The sequence below is a fragment of the Quercus robur genome, chromosome 4, assembly GCF_932294415.1.
Source record: "Quercus robur chromosome 4, dhQueRobu3.1, whole genome shotgun sequence".
NCBI classification, from domain to species: Eukaryota; Viridiplantae; Streptophyta; class Magnoliopsida; order Fagales; family Fagaceae; genus Quercus; species Quercus robur.
Window position 1 is genome coordinate 50,369,310 of NC_065537.1, and position 18,889 is coordinate 50,388,198.

Genomic DNA, 18,889 nt, shown 5'->3' on the forward strand with positions numbered 1-18,889 from the left:
AAAGAAGGCGGAGCCAGCTAAAATTCTATAATAATCACTAACCAAGAAACCCTTAACTTTGCTAGGAATCCAACACAATTTATCCTCACCTAGCCCCCTTATAGAAGAACAATAAATGGTTTCCAAGAAATCAGACATAGCCTCTAGATCCCGAGCATGCACACCCCTAACGAATCTCACATCCCAAAAGCGGACACCATTGGTGGACATCATAAGCTCAGCCACACTAGCATCCTTATTCCTGCAAAATCTGAACAAGTCCGGATAACTAACAGCAAGAGAAGTCTCTCCACACCACCAGTCCTGCCAAAACTTCACTCTAGACCCATCACCAATATCATATAGAATATGGCGAGAGAAGGAAGGCCATCCCTGATGGATATTTTTCCATAAACCAACACCATGAGGGCCAATCACAGCTCTGGTACACCAGCCCCCCCACATACATCCATATTTTATCTCTATCACTTCCCTCCAAAGGGCATCTTCCTCAATCCCGAATCTCCAAAGCCACTTCCCAAGCAAAGCTTCATTGAAGAGTCTAATCTTCCTTATCCCTAAGCCACCCGAAGAAATAGGAGAACAAACAGTAGCCCATTTAACCAAATGAATTTTAGGATCATCTCCAAAATTGCCCCATAAGAAATTCCGCTGGAGCCTCTCAATTCGGTTAGCCACACTAGCAGGAATAGGAAATAGAGATAGAAAATAAGTGGGTAAATTAGAAAGGGTGCTTTTGATTAGGGTGACTCTACCTCCCTTGGATAAATATAAGCGTTTCCAACCCGCCAATCTCCTCTCCATTTTCTCCAGAATTGGATTCCAGATAGTCTTATCCTTGAATTTAGCACCCAAAGGAAGACCAAGATATTTCATTGGGAGAGAGCCCTGCTTGCAGCCAAGAACAACCAAGAAAAGGTCCATATGATTGACTACCCCAACTGGAACCAATTCTGACTTGCCTAGGTTAATCTTTAGGCCTGACACCGCCTCAAACCAGATAAGAATCATACGAAGAATCAAAATCTGATCTAAATCAGCCTCACAAAAGATTAGAGTGTCATCCGCAAAAAGGAGATGAGACACCGCCGTGGATCTTCCCTCCAAGTTACCCACACTGAAACCCGACATGCGACCTTCATGAACAGCTTTACCCAACATTCTTCCAAGAGCTTCCATCACCAAGACAAACAAGAAAGGAGACAACGGATCACCTTGCCTCAAGCCTCTAGTGCTACCAAAGAATCCACAAGGAGAGCCATTAATCAAGATGGAGAAACGGACAGTGGATAGACAAAAGAGGATCCATTGTCTCCATTTGGCAGAGAAACCACTTCTTTCTAACATCTGCAGCAGGAAATTCCAATTTACATGGTCAAAGGCCTTCTCAACATCCAACTTACAAATCAGCCCCGACATCCCAGACTTCAATCTACTGTCAAGACATTCATTAGCAATAAGAACAGGATCAAGGATCTGTCTGTCCCTCACAAAAGCATTTTGAGAAGCTGAGATTAAATCCCCCATCACCGAGCGGAGACGATTAGCCAAGACTTTAGCAATAATTTTATAAACCCCTCCAACCAAACTAATGGGCCGAAAATCTCCAATCTCATTAGCCGCATGTTTTTTAGGAATGAGAGTAATAAAAGTTGCATTTAAACTTTTCTCAAACTGACCAATGGCATAAAAATGATGAAAAACAGCCATGAGATCAGGCTTAACAATCCCCCAGCAAGCTTGGAAAAAAGCCATAGGGAAACCATCTGGACCAGGGGCTTTATCACCATGAAAACTTTGAATGACATCAAAAATTTCTGCCTCTTCAAAAGGCCTCTCTAACCAATCCGCATTCTCACCAGATATCATTGGAAAAACCAACGAATCCGGAAATGGCCGCTCAACCTGCTGCTCAGAGTAAAGATTCATGAAGGAATGAGTAATGTAGTCTGCAATTATACCCTGATCCGAAGACAAGGTACCATTAACCATAAGGCTTTCAATACCATTATTTTTTCTGTTAGAATTAGCCATTCTATGAAAGAATTTGGTATTGGCATCCCCTTCCTTCAAATACAACACCCTAGACTTTTGCCTCCAACTAGTCTCTTCCATAAGAGTCAACTTTTCAATATCTGTACGAAGATTAGTTTGAGCTAACTTCTCCTCAACAGATAGACTAAGAGTCTCCGCTTTAGCATCCAAACCATTCAGTTTGTTCCAAAGGTCTTGTTTCTTAAAAGTGACATTGCCAAACTCGGTCTCATTCCACTTTTTTAAATCCAACTTTAAGGCAGCCAACTTCTTAGCAAGAATAAAACTTGGGGTTCCTTGGAACGAGTAGGAAGCCCACCACATCTTCACTTTGTCGACAAAATTATCCACCCTCAACCACATATTTTCAAAACGGAAAGGAATTTTTCCTCTTCGCTGCCTCCCACCCTCCAACAATATAGGAAAGTGGTCAGAAAGAACTCTAGACATCCTTTTTTGGGTGAACTGAGTGAAGTGATCAGCCAAAGAAGGGGAGAAAAGGAACCGGTCTAGCCGAGAAGCAGAGGAAGAATTGGACCAGGTATAAAGGCCCCCTTCCATATTAATATCCATCAACCCATGCAAAGAAACAAAATCAGAAAAACCAAACATAGCCCTAGAGAAGCTAGCAGCCCCCAACCGCTCTGAAGGGAAACGGATAATATTAAAGTCCCCTCCTAGACACCAAGGCAAATCCCACCAAGTGATCAACCCGGTTAGTTCCTCCCACATCAACTTACGCCTATTGTTCAAATTTGGCCCATAAACGCCTGAAAAAGCCCACTCAAATTGGTCGCCAACATTTTTAAACTTGCAAGAAACCGAAAAATGCCCCACCGCTTCCTCCACCTTTTCCACAACTCGACTATAGAGAGTTAGTGATGGTTGAGGTTAATAATTAGTCAAAAATTGGGATTGCAAAAATTTGACAGTATTGTCATGGGTATAAAATGTGGTGCTGCTTTGGCCAATGAGCTCCTTCCTCCTCCCATAATAATGGGTAGAGAGTAAAATTGTGGGTTCAAAATCAAATTGGTGTATGTGTAACTTACCAATAAGAAAAATGTGGTGCACCTTGACACCACCAATGAGTATGAACAAACTCAAAGAAAATGGTTGAGCAAGAGAGGGGAACTACAACACACTCAATTCCTTCTGGCAAAAACTTAATGGGGTGATCTGCCTTTTTTTTATCTTTCCTTTTAACCAAAATCACAATTCTTTTCAGTATTTACAACCTTCAATATCAATCACTCCAGAGTCCAAACCTCTTGACTCTTTGTTTAATTGAGTGAATACACAACTCACACGTCCACATGGAATTTAACCCATGACCTAACCCTCCACTTCCCTACCAGGGGAGATGACATTTGATCCAAAATTATGTTAACCTTTTAAACAAACCTAACATCTCTCTGTTTTTTTTAAAATAAGTAAAAAAAAAAACATAACGAACTTCAATATCATTTCATTAGCTCATAAATAACCTTAAAAATTTTAAATCAAAAATAACTTGAGGAAATATGTTTATAAAGTCGCACAAAAGCTAACAGAAAGATTCAATAATGCAAACTATGACACTCTAATGTAACACAAACAATGTCCTACCATATAACATAAATATACATGCTTACAGCACAAAGATTTAAACACAATAAATTCAAATGATATATAGTCCAAACAAATGCAATTAACGAAACAAATGACTGATCCTAAACTCACATATAAAAATCCTAAAATAGGTCCATTTTGTGTCAACTCTATGTCAGCTGGACAATATGGCCCAAAATATAGACTTCAATATCAGTTTTTTCAGTCATATATGATGATTTTGGGAGTAAGACTAGAGAAAACACCAAATATGCCTATTGACCCATTGATGTTGATTGATTCCATTGGACATGAATCATGATTGATTACAAATAATGTTGATTGATGTAGATGGATGCCAAGGATATTTTTTTTATTTTAATTTATTTGCTTTTATTATTGTATTTTTATGTAATTGGTAACGATTTATTTCTTTTCCTTACATGGTCATGGAGTTAATCCTTTCCTTTCTTTATGTAACCTGTGAATCCTATTTGAAGGCCTTATAATTCGCTATTGTAGACAACTTGCTCATGGACTAATAAAATTTTTATTGGGAATTTCCTTTGAATGCATGATGCTAACTCCAAACAACACTTGGTGCTAAATGGTCCTTATCTCTATTTCTTTGCTTGGTTCACTCCAAGTAACACTAAGGGCTAACTCCTGTGTTTACGTTTTTTTTTTCCATACTTGATATTGACTCCAAGCAACCCTAAGTGCTGAGTACTAAGTTCTATCTTTCCTTTTTCACCGCTTACTGTTGACTCTACGAAACCCTAATTGTTGATTCAAAAATTCTTCCACTAAAACCCCAGAAGTCAAGAGAAGGTCTCTTAACTTCACAATGTAACTTTGATACCTCTGCCTAAGTTATATGGTCATCAACAATGTCCAAAATCTTCTTCCTGAGTACTAGTAACTATCAAAAATGCTTATTTCAAGAACAACTATCAAGATCACCATGACATGATGTGTGATCCTCATTATTGAGTATATTTTAATCAAATAATAATGGAAGGTTAAAGCTGCAGGGGGTAGCCACCCCATACCCAAATCTCTCCCCTCATATAAGTAAAACTTAAGACCTCCTTAATGAAGGGGGAGGTATCAATCAGCTAGAAGGACTAATAGTAGTATTGAGCAACTTTAGAGCCCTTATCCATCAACAAGTCAATGAAAACTCCCTTGATGATTATCTCCTTCACAACCTGGTATGACCAATGCTCTTCAATTTTTACTTTTTAAGTGTCCTCAAAATCAAGTTTCTCGAAGTTTCAAATATCAATGAATAAAAACAAGAACCTTAAAAAATACACACATTATTTCCAGTAATATTATGAAGTCTCTATAATCTAACTAGAATGTCCAAGAAAGTTATTCAATTCAGCAACACCTGTTGCATTTATAGGCCAAGTTACCGAATCAAGAGGCTTCTTTTCTTTTATAAGTGAGTCTTGGCCCCAAGGGATGATTCAAACTAGTGACCTCCTTCATGAGGTGTGATCCCCATAAGATTCTATACCTATGTAAACCAAAACAATGAGAAAATACTATATTTTGTAGGTTTATTTCTTGATAAAAAAATGTACAACTCATGCACCCACATATGATTGAACCATTGAACTCATCCTTCACACCTTGGGACCATCTCAATGATAAGAAAAACCCCTAATCAATAAACTCTGCCCATATGCCAACTATTGAAGAAAAAAATCATTACTTGATTTGTTTTTCACTTTTTGGTCCACCTAAAGGATCAAAACCCAAATTCCAACACAAACCCAACAAATAGTCCAATACTCTTACAGCTATGCTATAATCCTCTACTGCTATTGGGAAAACAACAATAAGCAACGCTCAAATGTTTAGTACATTGTCCACAATTGGTTTTACGAACAATATTCAATGCGTTAACACTAACAAGAAACAAAGCCATAGAACAAAGACCAAGACTTAGAAAAGAGGTCTTACCATGATCTCACATCATCCAATAGACACAATTATCTGCTTCAGCAATTGAAAATGTCAAACCCCATGATTCAAAAAACAACTATTTACACAAAATTCAGGTTGAAATGGAACAAGCACTTGCCTATGTTACTTACTTTAGTCTGAGCCTTGAAAATCTGTTGTATAATCTGATACTCAGAGAGACCAATCTTTGAGATTGAGAAAAATAAAAGTTTTGGTGTTGCATAGACTGAAAAGGATTGATATGAAGGAGGTGGTGAGGGGCACAAGACAAGACAAGAGATGAAGAAGAAGAATTATGGGTTGTCATAAAAAGGGGTTGAAGGGCTGAGAGAGAGAGAGAGAGAGGCAGATGTTGCAAAGGTCGTCCCTGGGTTCTCTGCGTCATAGAAATTAGATAGAACAAGAATAAGGTAAGGTAGTTTTGTAATGTGGAAATGTATAGAGTCCTAGTGCTCGGACCTGATCATGGATGTTTTTTTTTTCTTTCAATTATATAGTGCCCATTGGATTCAGATTCACCGTCAATGACTCATTTTATATAGGCTAAGAATGTGTTTACACACTGTTTTTCACGTTCTTAACACGCGAACAAAATGCGCTGCACAACAGTGTATAAAACAATTAAACAAACACTGCTCCTTTATATATTCTTGTTTGTAGTTACCAGCCAAATAGCCAAATTTTTGGTGGATGCTCTAACTTATTAATGTAGCCAAGAGATGCAATCGGTACTTTATAGTGTTTTCAACAAAAAAACATCTAAGGTTCAAGTCTTTTGTATCTCATTTTGCAAAACAGCTGAGTTCAATGGGAAATTGAAAGATTTGCTATAAGTATCGGTCCATGAGGATTTTTGGGTATCTTAACAAGCGGAATATTTTGGTTGTGAGTTGTGACACTACTTCCTTCTATATATATATACTATAGGGGGAATTACACTCTCATTCTTTAAGGTTTATGAGAGAGAAAATATTTTCTCCCTTACATCCATTTGACTAAACTCTATTAAATTGACATTAAAAATATTTCGTACTAACCTACCCTCAAGTCTCCAAGATTTTCCCCCTTCTTTTTTCTTTTTTCAATGAGTTGTGGAGAGATTTTCAACTACAAATCTTTTGGTGCTTGATAAACTTTTCATTACTATTTTAAATTTATCAATTATGTTTTTACTAATCATGGTTAAACTTTGGCAAAGAGAATTTTGTATAAATATATAATATTTTGTTACTAATCTATATATATTGTGGGGTCCAATAATTTGTGGCCTTGGCCCACTTTTACATTGAGACCCAAGGCCCGAGCCGAGGAGGGATATAGTCGAGGACACACAATGAAAGTCCAAGTAGCTTTGATACATAGCCGAGGATGATTCTGTCCTCGGTATCCCCAAGGCATTCCTAAAAGAAATGACAAGAACGGCATAGGAACAATTTTGGGAAGAGCCGAACACATCCGCATCGATAGATAGAGCCCTGGACAGTATGGCGACAACGGACAAAAGAAAGGCTGCCATTACTGCCATTGAATACTCTGCGTCAGACAGAGCAATGTTTTTCAGCTTTTACAACTATCCCCAATCACTTTGAGTATGGGCTGATGAGACAAGTATCAGTCTTGGAAAGTCAAACTTACACGTGGACGCTGGATGAGGGGTGCAAGCTAATATAAAAGGGGAAGTAAGCAGTCCAGAAAAGGGGCTGGGAAAAAAGGCTAAGAACCAGAGCCTCCCAGGCCGTACCGAAGAGAAAGACTTCTCGAATGAACATAGTTTATCTCCGTATGAACACCACGACTAACCATCGTCCGGTGACCAAGGCTTAGCCTTTCAAGCCCACGCTCTACAAATTATATTGTTTGGGCCTTTTTACGTGCGAACCCAATATCATATCATATTGTGGTCGTAACAAATCGAGTCCTTACCATTGGCGCCGTCTGTGGGGAGGCTTGTGTGTTGGCACAGGCGGTGGGTCGAGAAAGTCCCCCCATCACTTCCAACAGCTCGTTGTAATGTTATAACATAAAGTTCCATTAGGGGCTACGCTTCAAAGCGTCAGTAGCGCGGATGGTTCTAAGGGCTTAGCCGAAGGGCTAATCCCCCCAAACCAATGTCCCACACCTTGGCCGAGGGGCTAATCTCCCCAACTACTTAAAAAGGCTAAGTTTTGGACAGAACCAAGGTATTGCATGGTCCTCGGAGTCAAACCTATGGGGAAACTAACTACTTAAAAAAGCTAGGTTTTAGATAGAATCAAGGTATTGCATGGTCCTCGGACTCAAACCTATGGGGAAACCAACTACTTAAAAAAGCTAGGTTTTGGACAGAACCAAGGTATTGCATGGTCCTCGGACTCAAACCTATGGGGAAACCAACTACTTAAAAAAGCTAGGTTTTGGACAGAACCAAGGTATTGCATGGTCCTCGAACTCAAACCTATGGGGAAACCAACTACTTAAAAAAGCTAGGTTTTGGACAGAACTAAGGTATTGCATGGTCCTCAGACTCAAACCTATGGGGAAACCGACCACTTAAGGAAAATTCTAGATTGCTCAAACCTACGGGAGGATTATTTGCTAAAAGTCGGGTTAAGCCCTAGACAGAGTGAAGATCCCGACCTATCCTCGGATCCTCAATTCAAAGGGAATTGATGCAAACGAGCGTTTAAGTTCAGTATGATCGTACTTCAATCCTCAGACCGGATGCCAAAAATGGCTAAGGCTATGAAGGATGTTAAGAAGGTGGCAAAGCACCCTAGTACTTGGCAACCCGCATGGGCAGCTCATTTTGGGTTACCCCTCCTCGGATGATTACCTCTTACACAGTACCGAACATTCAGCTGTCATCTAGGTTAGTCTTGGGTGTGTAACCTTTTTTTTTTAGGTCGGCATTATTGTGCCGAATAGTTTCAATAAGCTCGAAATAAGACCTTTTTCTTAACAATGGACTCGGCCCTAAGTATCGTTTTTTCAGGTCGGCATTATTGAGCCGAATAGTTTCAATAAGCTCGTAAAGATACCTTTTTCTTAATAGGAGTTTTGACCCTAAGTATCGTTCGGAATAATAAAAGAAAAATCATATGATAGCACATCCGTTCACAACATAACTATTGCAGAAAAGAAAGAATACATAGAATAAAATAATGTCAACTTTTATTAATATAAAGAAGTAGTACAGCGTACTATGAGGGGCTTAAACAAGCCTATACAGGAAGCTAATTACAAAAGCAAAAGTAAAAAAAATAAATAATACAATAAAACGACAAATCTTTCTAAACTCTGCTCCAGAAGCGATCGTGTATGAGAGGGTGACCCCCTTTGATGGATGAGGAGAAGAAGAGGAAGAAGTAAAAGCACCAGGATGGATCCGGTGATGGGAAAGAAGAAGAAGAGGAGGCAAAAGGAGGCATCAGTGAAGGAAGAGAGGAAGAAGCAGGGATACATAGTCCTTGCATCAGCCCTGATTTCTAACACGCTGGTGCCATATTAGCTATGCTCGAAGGAGAGCTGATGGTACTGATGATGAGCAACCCCAGCTCAGTTGCATCAAAAGCTTGATGCGATTAACACCTGCTTCGGATTTTAGCTGAAGGAAGATGAGAAATATCTTGAGTCTCTGCCTACCCTGTCTTGACCGAGCCATCTTAAGCTTCAGAGGGACACGGTGCTTCTGGAAAGGGTGTGGTTCCTTCACCCCCGCTTTTGCCTCAGACATATCACACTTTAGGGTTTGATTGCACTGATAAGGAAAACTTTGAGCGCAGTTGGAGGTTTAAGACCTTAGAAAGACTAAAGGGTCTCTATTTAAAGGAAGTAACCTCTTGCCTTGCTTCATATATGGCAGGCAAGTTTAGTGGCATTTAATCCATTCAGATTTCCAAGAAGAGCTGCAAACGAGATAGTGTCCATTCAACTCCCCAACGCCGTCTATGACCGTCAGATTTGATTGGCCTCGTAAAGGAAAGTTATTAAAGACGCACCTCGTACACAGAAACGGCAGGAGCGCATCGTGAGTAAATCTAAAAGAATGTCTCGTAACCCAGCACATTTTCTAGGCAGATGAAGAGACACCGACATTAATGAAGGACAAAGCTGGGCGAGCCATAATACAGGCCCGACATCACCAAAACCCTCCTCCTCGACCAAGAGGTCGGGCAGTAGGATTTTGAGGGGCTATTGTGGGGTCCAATAATTTGTGGCCCTGGCCCACTTTTACATTGGGACCCAAGGCCCGAGCCGAGGACAGGAATATAGCCGAGGACACACAATGAAAGTCCAAGTAGGTTTGATACATAGCCGAGGATGATTCTGTCCTCGGCATCCCCAAGGCATTCCTAAAAGAAATGACAAGTGTAAGGTTGAATTTATTCAACCATCTAATTGGCTTTATTCCGTACCAAATTTGCTTGTAATTCAGCATTTAGTAACCCTGTATTTAGGTGGGATTGTTGTAAGGGGAGTGAGTGAGATAGAGTGAAGATTGCTCAAGAGTGTGCAAAAAAACAGAGTGTCGCGGGTGGACTCGCGGCTTCAACCCGCCAGAAGATGCACACGTGCCAAGCATGCTGGAAGATGAACAGTCATGCTAGCTGGAGCACTACAGGACAAAACAGGACAACTGGCCATACGGTTAACTCGCGACTGGATCTCGCGACTTGGTCAAGCCGCGAGCCACCCCTGTTTTGGAAAAACCTGACGTTTCGCATTCCTCTCCACTCCAGTATAAATACCCTTTTAACCCACGATTGAAAGAGAGTTTCCAGAGAGAATTTTGAGAGAGAAACCCTAAAGAAAAACAAGATTGTTTCACACACAATCCCTACCTTAGAGTCTCATCAAATTCCCTCACTCTCTTCCTCTCCATTGTTAAATCCTTGAGAGGCATTATACCAAACCTGGTTCTCACCATTATCATCTCTGTGAGACAGTCGTTTGGAGTTCTGGGAAGCAGTTAGGAAGGAGCCAATCTTCATTGGTTGATGCTACGGTGTAGTAGCGGAATCCGGGAAGCTAGAAAAGAAAAAGGTTCGGCGCAACCTCGTTGGAGCAAGAAGCTTGGAGGGCTTAGGTGCACTGGGTAGATTAGGCTTGGAGGGTCTATTGCTGTCCTTGTATCCCAACTGTATTTTCTAGTGGATTGATTACCGCTTGGAGGGCGGCGGAGAGGTTTTTCGCCGAGATCTTCGGTTTCCTCTTCGATAACACATCGCGTGTTGTCTTTGTGTTTGCATCTTCCTTCCTCTCTATCTTTGCCTTTATATTATCTGCTGTGATTTTATTATGTTATGGCTTAGATAGTATTTAACCTATTTCACATTATAGCATATGTTAAGTTTCCGCACACTTGTTGTTTAACAAATTGCTTGTGTTGGTTAAGTTAATTTTTGGGGGTCTAAACGTTCAAAAGTGTTTTGTACACGTTTTTGAACTTTCAACAAGAATGGCATAGGAACAGTTTTGGGAAGAGCCGAACACATCCGCATCGATAGATAAAGGAGCCCTGGACAGCATGGCGACAACAGACAAAAGAAAGGCTGTCATTACTGCCATTGAATACTCTGCGTCAGACAGAGCAATGCTTTTCAGCTTTTACAACCACCCCCAACCACTTTGAGTATGGGCTGATGGGACAAGTATCAGTCTTGGAAAGTCGAACCTACACTTGGTCGCTGGATGAGGGGTGCAAACTAATATAAAAGGGGAAGTAAGCAATCTAGAAAAGGGGCAGGGAAAAAAGGCTAAGAACCAGAGCCTCCCAGGTCGTACCGAAGAGAAAGACTTCTCGAACGAACATAGTTTATCTCCGTATGAACACCACGACTAACCATCGTTCGATAACTAAGGCCTAGCCTTTCAAGCCCACGCTCTACAAATTATATTGTTTGAGCCTTTTTATGTGCGAACCCAATATCATATCATATTGTGGTCGTAACAAATCGAGTCTTACATATATATATATATATATATCTAAAAGATGAAGCATGACATTTATTATTGTTATGCTCCAGTTGAGCCACATCATCGACCATGTCACCTTTTTTTAAAAAAAATAATTAATATATAAATAAATAGTGCAACTTTACACATTCTCTAACTCATTATGAATAGCCTTACACATTCCTTAACTCATTAAATCCAACTTACCATTAATTTAGCCCTCTTCCAATTCTCAACTCTTCATTTTCCCCTTCAAAACCATTTGGCTCTTTTGAAGTTCAAACCCTTCAATTGTCAATCTTGCAATTAGCTATGTTAGTTTTAACACTATAAATTTCCAATTGCTCTCTCTCTCTCTCTCTCTCTCCCCCCCCCCCCCCCCACCGCAAAAGTTGCCAAAGTGGCATCAGATTTGAAAAGTCCCTCTGAGATGTGTTCTTTCCCTTCTTATTTTTTCTTTTTCCCAACTTTAGTTTTTCCATTAGATTTCTAAATTTTGTGGATGATATGATTTTTTGTGGGCTGCCGACAATGTGATCACTTTAGGGCTATGGGTGGCTAGGATTGGTTTGTCAATTATGTTTTCAAGGATTAGAAATCTCTACAACTTCTTCTTAATTCATATTCATGTTGTACAATTTTTATTTTATATTTATGTTTTACCCATTCAATTTGTTTATCTTTGACATTTTGGTTTTCTTACATTTGACATTTGTTTAACTCTATCTAAAAGAAAGAAGAAAAGAAAACCAAAGTTTAATGTATTTACCTCAGATAGTTTTGAAACAATAATAGAGTATATGCTATAATTTTACTCCAATTACTGCTTTCATATTTGTTAACTCAATGGTTCTTTTTTGTTATGGGATATTTCTCAATTTCTGTTTGGCTTTGACAAATACTATGTTTAGCACACTATTTCTTATTATGTGCAGCACATAATAATTTGATCTTTCAGTCTAATAGACAATAAAAAATCTACCTCAAAAGTTTGGTCATACAGAAATAGAAAATCTCAAAACATGATTGGGGGTTTAATTTTTAACTAATTTTGATAATGCTAAATGTGGAAATTGGTTCTTGCAGGGTTTAGGATCATTGACCCAGATATATAAGAGTTTTACAATGAAAGTTTCTTAAGTGGCTAGAGACATTTCCAAGGAACTTTAAGAGAAGAAAGAAAGTTATTTCAAAACTTCCATTGTTATATATAGCATAGATGTGTATATACATTGTTTTTGGTTTTTGATTCTTCATTGATTTCATTATTTAGTTATAAACATCTAAATTAAAGTAGATGAATATATAAAGACAAAATTATATGTAATGTTAAAACCGCCTAAGATGACTGTGTAAAGTCAATAATCAAAACTCATTTCTTAAGGAATACTATCTTTTACTCAACTACTAATTTCTTTTTTTCTTTTTTTTTTTAATCTCAATGGTTCTTTTTTGGTGTGAGATCTTTCTCAATTTCTGTTTTGCTTCGACAAATACTATGTTTAGCACACTGTTTCTTCATGTGCAGCATATATTAATTTGATCTTGCAGTCCAATAGACAACAATAAATCTGCCTCAAAAGTTTAATGGTCACAAAAAAATAGAAATCTCAAAACATTATTTGGGGTTTAATTTTTATCTGATTTTGATAATGCTAAATATGGAATTTGGTTCTTGCAGGGTTTAGGAACATTGATCCAAATAATAGAGAGTTTAATAATGAGGGTTTTTTAAGTGGCCAGAGACATTTCTAAAGTACTTTAAAAGAAGAAATACATCTTTTTCATCATTTTGAGCTAGGCCAATTTGAACAAAATGGAAAAATTGATCATTTAAGGCATGATATGTGTGTTTTAATGATGGCATTAGGAATAGCGATGGCAATGGGGTGGGGCAGGTCCGAAGGATGGGGTCTTCACCCCCACCCCGTAAGATTTTGTCTTGCCCCATCTCCGCCCTGCCCCGCATGACGAGAAAAATTTCCTTACCGCATCCCCGCCTCTTAAGGCCCTGTGAAGCCCCGTCCCACCCCGTAAAACTCTATTTTTTGTTAATTTTCCCTACAACTAGTATAATTTTTTAATGAAACCTATTTCATTAATAAAAATATACTTGAATTTAAAACTAAATTTATCCCATCAAATCAAATCAATTTTTAGAAAAAATTGAATAATATATCCAAGTGTTTAACAAGACAATCGTAAAAAAACAAATAAATAAATAAATCTCATAGTATAACACATGACAAAATAAAGGCAAAGAACCACATTGGGTAGAATAAAATAAACTAATATTAATATGTTTGTTTAAATAGTAGGGTTTTAGAATATGAAAAATTTACAATTACAACCCTTAGCAATGCGAGGCGGGGTAGGGACAGGAAGGGGCGAGACGAGGTGGGTCTAAAAAGTCTAAACTCATTCCCACCCGCCTCGTGGTGCGGGGCTAAAATCTTGCACCATCCCAACCCCACCACCTTTGCGGGGTAGGGAAAACCCACGCAGGGTGAACTGGGGAGGGGCGGGTTAAGTGGGGTGGGGAAAAATTGTAGTCCCTAATTAGGAAAGCTTAGAGAGCAGTAGTAAACTACAAGAGCATACCTTCAATAAATGGAACAAAGGCTAAAAGGGACTGAAAAAAAGAAGCAATAAATGATGTCCTTAGCAAGAGCAATGCAAAACACAGCAAATGAGTCCAATACATTATTGTTTGTGGTTTTTGAAACAATAAGACAAACAAACTAAGTTCACCATCATTATTTTGATACTGGTTCATTTACAAGGGATTCAAATATTTGGTTCACACTTTTATTCTTCCTCAATAATTCATAATTAGCTCAAAAACAAATGTTACAACCTGAGATGCTATTCCCAAAATAGGGAAAATAGCAATCATCACTTCATCGATTCAAACAACCTAGTTCTATACAAAAAAGATTGAAAACATAAATGCTATCTATTTGTTTTTTTCAATAGCTATAATAGGTAGGGAGAATTTGAACCTTGAATGTCATGGACACACCAAGAGATTCCAACCATTTGAGTTGCAACACTCTTGGCTAAATGTTATCTAACTAGATAACATTAGATTGATACAGTTTAATTATAATTAAACAAACTTTTGACTCCCAACTGTTGCATGAATAAAAAAAACCTCAATCGGCAACTATTTAGACCATCAAAATTGAAACTTGCCAAATAATCGCTTCACAATCATCCATCACTTCAATTAGATTTTAGAATCAGGTCTTAATGATTATAAAATTTTATTCATTTTTCTTGACTACTCCACCATAAATCCTACTCTTTCTTTGAATTCGGAAGTGGCAAATTGTTGCTCACAAAACCACTTCGCAAAGAGAAGTTCTGAACCACTTTAGGCTTGCATGGTGATTTTATTTCACTTCACATTCTTATGCACCTTTATTTTTTAATTAAAAAAAAAAAAAAAAAGCCTATACTCCTATTTGTTTGATTTCTAAGAAAATGAAGTAAATTTTAAATAAATAAAAACAAGTCTCGAGTAATTGTTCAATTTCTAAGAAAAAGGCGATTATTCTCTCTCTCTCTCTCTCTCTCTCCACCTAAGATTGATGAATTTTTGTGTTTTTTGCATCTTTACTTTCTATTAAGGTGGTGCATTTTTTGAGTTCCCCATCACATGCACTCTCTCTCTTCCTCTTACCGTTTTAGTTTGAGTTAATTCTTAGATATTTTAGAAGTAAGAATTTGAGTTTATATCAAAATACAATCTTCATGGCTATGTATTTGAATATGTTTCATAATGCAAAAAATCGACAATTAAATTCCTTGTCAATACAGATGGACGAAGTCAAGTTAGCAGCTGCGAAATCCTACAAAAAGGAATAAGTAGGCTTGGACTACATTGGTGTGGTGTATGCCAAGGAGCCTCCAATGAGCTAGTATAAACAAAAGGGGAGACTTTTTTCTCTTGAGGTTTGGGATGGAGTATCATTCTTCCAAACTTCAAAAGAGGGGAATGCAATTACCCCTAGTGTATTTTTTAAGAATGAGAAATCAAATCAAATCCCCTCGTTCTCAACTATTAATTATAAAAAAAAAAAATCATTAAGCTTACACTTTTTAAAGCAATTTAAGCACTTTTGAGTTATAATTACTTCCAAATTTTTGTGAACTCTTTAATTATCATTAGTTGACATATGTCATGCTCATCATTAGGGTCGGAGACTAAAGGTTATTAACGGATGCAAAATGAGGTGTCTACATCCTTGCGCACATATCTAGCCCAATATCAGATTCAATACATATTAGCCCATTAATCATCGTAATTAAAAAAAACTAGTCCCTAACCTGTGCTATGCACGGGAGTCTACCTATTTGTGAGGTAGACTAAAATAATTTTATAAGGGTAAACTACGTTTTTGGTCCCTATCTTATATATCATATTTCAATTTGATCTCTAACCTTTCAATTGTGTCAATTTGGTCCTTAACCTTTTAGTACCGTGTCAATTTAGTTCATGTTGTTATCTTTTGGATGAAAATTGATAACATGTCTAATGACCAAAATAAAAAATTAGCTTCCATTAATGTGAGAATAAACTAAAATTTTATTTTGGCCGTTTTCCATGTCATCAATTTTCATATAAGATATAACAGTAGGGACTAAATTGACACGAGACTGAAAAGTTAGAGACCAAATTGACACAATTGAAATGTTAGGAACCAAATTGAAATACGGTGTAAATGATAGGGATCAAATATGTAGTTTACCCATTTTATAAAAAATTTAAGAAACTACACTTTTGCATAATTTGCTCTTGTATGACTTCAATTTGCGTTACAATTTGATGAAAAAGTCATTGCTTGACTGTACAATGGCTTATAAAAAATTTGTCAAACAATTTCAGATACTGCAAAAAAAAAAAAAAAAAAAAAAAACTCAAAAATTTAGATATTAAAACTTCTAAAAGACCAAAAAATATTAAAGAATCAGATGATTCACTACTTAGAAATTATTGAAACAAAACAAAATATATATGATTAAACAATAAAAAATATAAGAGAATGATGGGTTACATTTGAAAGAATAATTTCAATTATTGCAAGCTTTTTAATTTTGTAAAAAACGGCTAAAGAGAGTTTGGTGGTTCATGTACGAAAATTACTTTTTAAAAAATACATGAAAAACCATAAAATAATTTTTTTTTTTAAACAAAGTTGTAAGGATTCAATTCGTAACGGCCCTAAAATGATATTGGGTTCGTACATTAGGGGCCCAAACAATATAATTTGTAGAGCGTGGGTGTTCAAGAACTAGATTAACCTCTCTAGAAGTAAAAAGATTCAACCTCACGTTTATAGATGGATTAGAGCTGATACAACAATCGGTTTTTCTTTGAAATAGATACAGTACTTTTGTTTTTCAAGTTTTCTTCCTAAGTCTTCTCTTTGTTTTTCTCTATCTTCCGATCCTTTTTCTGCATGCCCTCTTTTCATGTTATATACCGCCCTCTTTATTCCATCTTCACCACACACATGTAGGTTGGGTTCAGGGGATCTCTTTCTGTCCCACCTCACACCTTCTGGAACCTCTTTCTAGCAGCTGTAAGGCTGCTTCATCACTGTTCAGGCATCACTTCCACATTAATGCGGCCAGAGAGTTGGTTGAGAGGCAATTAATGCGGAGGCAGCTGTTACCATAGATATTTGTTTGCCTTTTCTCTCTCTCACCTTTGGCCCCTTATCCCACCTTGAGTGGTGACGTAGCTCCGGGGTATGTCTATAACCAGATGGTGTCCTGATCGTCCTCGGACTCGTATTGCCGAGAAGGGTTTTGTCCTCGAATGAACACTGAACTCACCTTTCGTGATATTCCCTCTTTCCTTCGTTTGGTTACCTCTTCAATCTAATATGGGCCTCCTTGGACAAGTTTGCCTCCTCGGATGGGTCACAGGCCCAACTAACTTGACTTTAATAACTTTAGTGACGGACCGGCCCCCACAAAAGTAGAGGAGAAGAAAATAACATAAGAATAACTCATACCTCTACTTGGCTTTAAAAAAAAATTATTGGGGTTTGCTTTGTTTTTATAATGTTCATGATTAACCTTGCAAATTTGGAGATAAGTTATCAATATTTGAGTTTGAGTTGAAGTTGAACTTGTTAGAGAGATAGAGTTTCACGCTTTGTTAAGTTTGGACTAAACATATTTTTGTTTTAAAAAAATGATAATGATGAGTTTGAGTTTAAGTTTAAGTTTAAGTTGCACTTGTTAGAGAGATAGAGTTTCACTCCTTATTAAGTTTGGACTAAACAAAATAATTTTATTTAAATATTGTGCTGACGTAGAAAATTGTGAGAATTTCAGAGGTTTCGGTTATATATATGTATAAATAAATAGATAAAAGAGTATCTCTCATTTTCAATGTGAGATTAAACATATTACTAACTCTTTATCTTTTATATTTATGTTGTAATATAAGTTCATTTTAATTATGTAATATTAAAATGCTACAACAGAACTTGTTAGTTCAGGTTCTATGACTGAAACAAAGGCATCAAATTGGGTCTACTTGTGTGTTCCTGCACTAAAGCCATGAATAGACATGCTTCTCACCAATCTAATTCTTATATGTTCTTCACTTGTTGTAATTGCTTTTAGAGCATTTCTAGCAATCTCTTTAAATTGTTCTACTGTTTTAAGAGTGAACAATTATATTTGCCTTTTACTTACTTACTTTTTCAAGTACACTTTTCAACCGACTCTCTATCTATTTCTTTATCCCATTTAAATATTATTTCTTTATTCTTTTTAAATATTTTTTCATCATTCTTTTATTCATTCCCTACAAGTCTACAATTATATCAAATTCTATGTTAAGTCTTGAAATTTATCAAATTTTTATAATTTGGAGTGAATTTATTCATTAAAGTTTCCCTAAAACTTCATTAATTATTATATAGTTCTCTTGTTTAGATTATTTTTATTCTTCATTAACTTATAATTATCCCTTTCTATTTTTTTCAAAAATAAAAAACTATCTGATTTCTTTCTTTTTCTTTTTCTTTTTATTTTTTATGAGCACATATCTAATTTTAAAAACCCCATATTTTCACTCAAAAAATATAATATGCATTAACTCAACTGTTTGCTCAACCACACATTTTCACTCCTAAATTATTACTCAATCTTTAGCCTTAGGGACTGTCAAAATTTTGAGTTAGAGGGGATAACTTTACTGTTAGCTGTGTGCAGCGATTTTAATCTCTAACTCTACTACTACTTAGCGGTTGAGAAAAATTTTTTTTTTTGGTGGGTAAGAACAAAATTATTTTGTTTAGTATTTTTTAAAGAGTAGGGTTGTTTATTT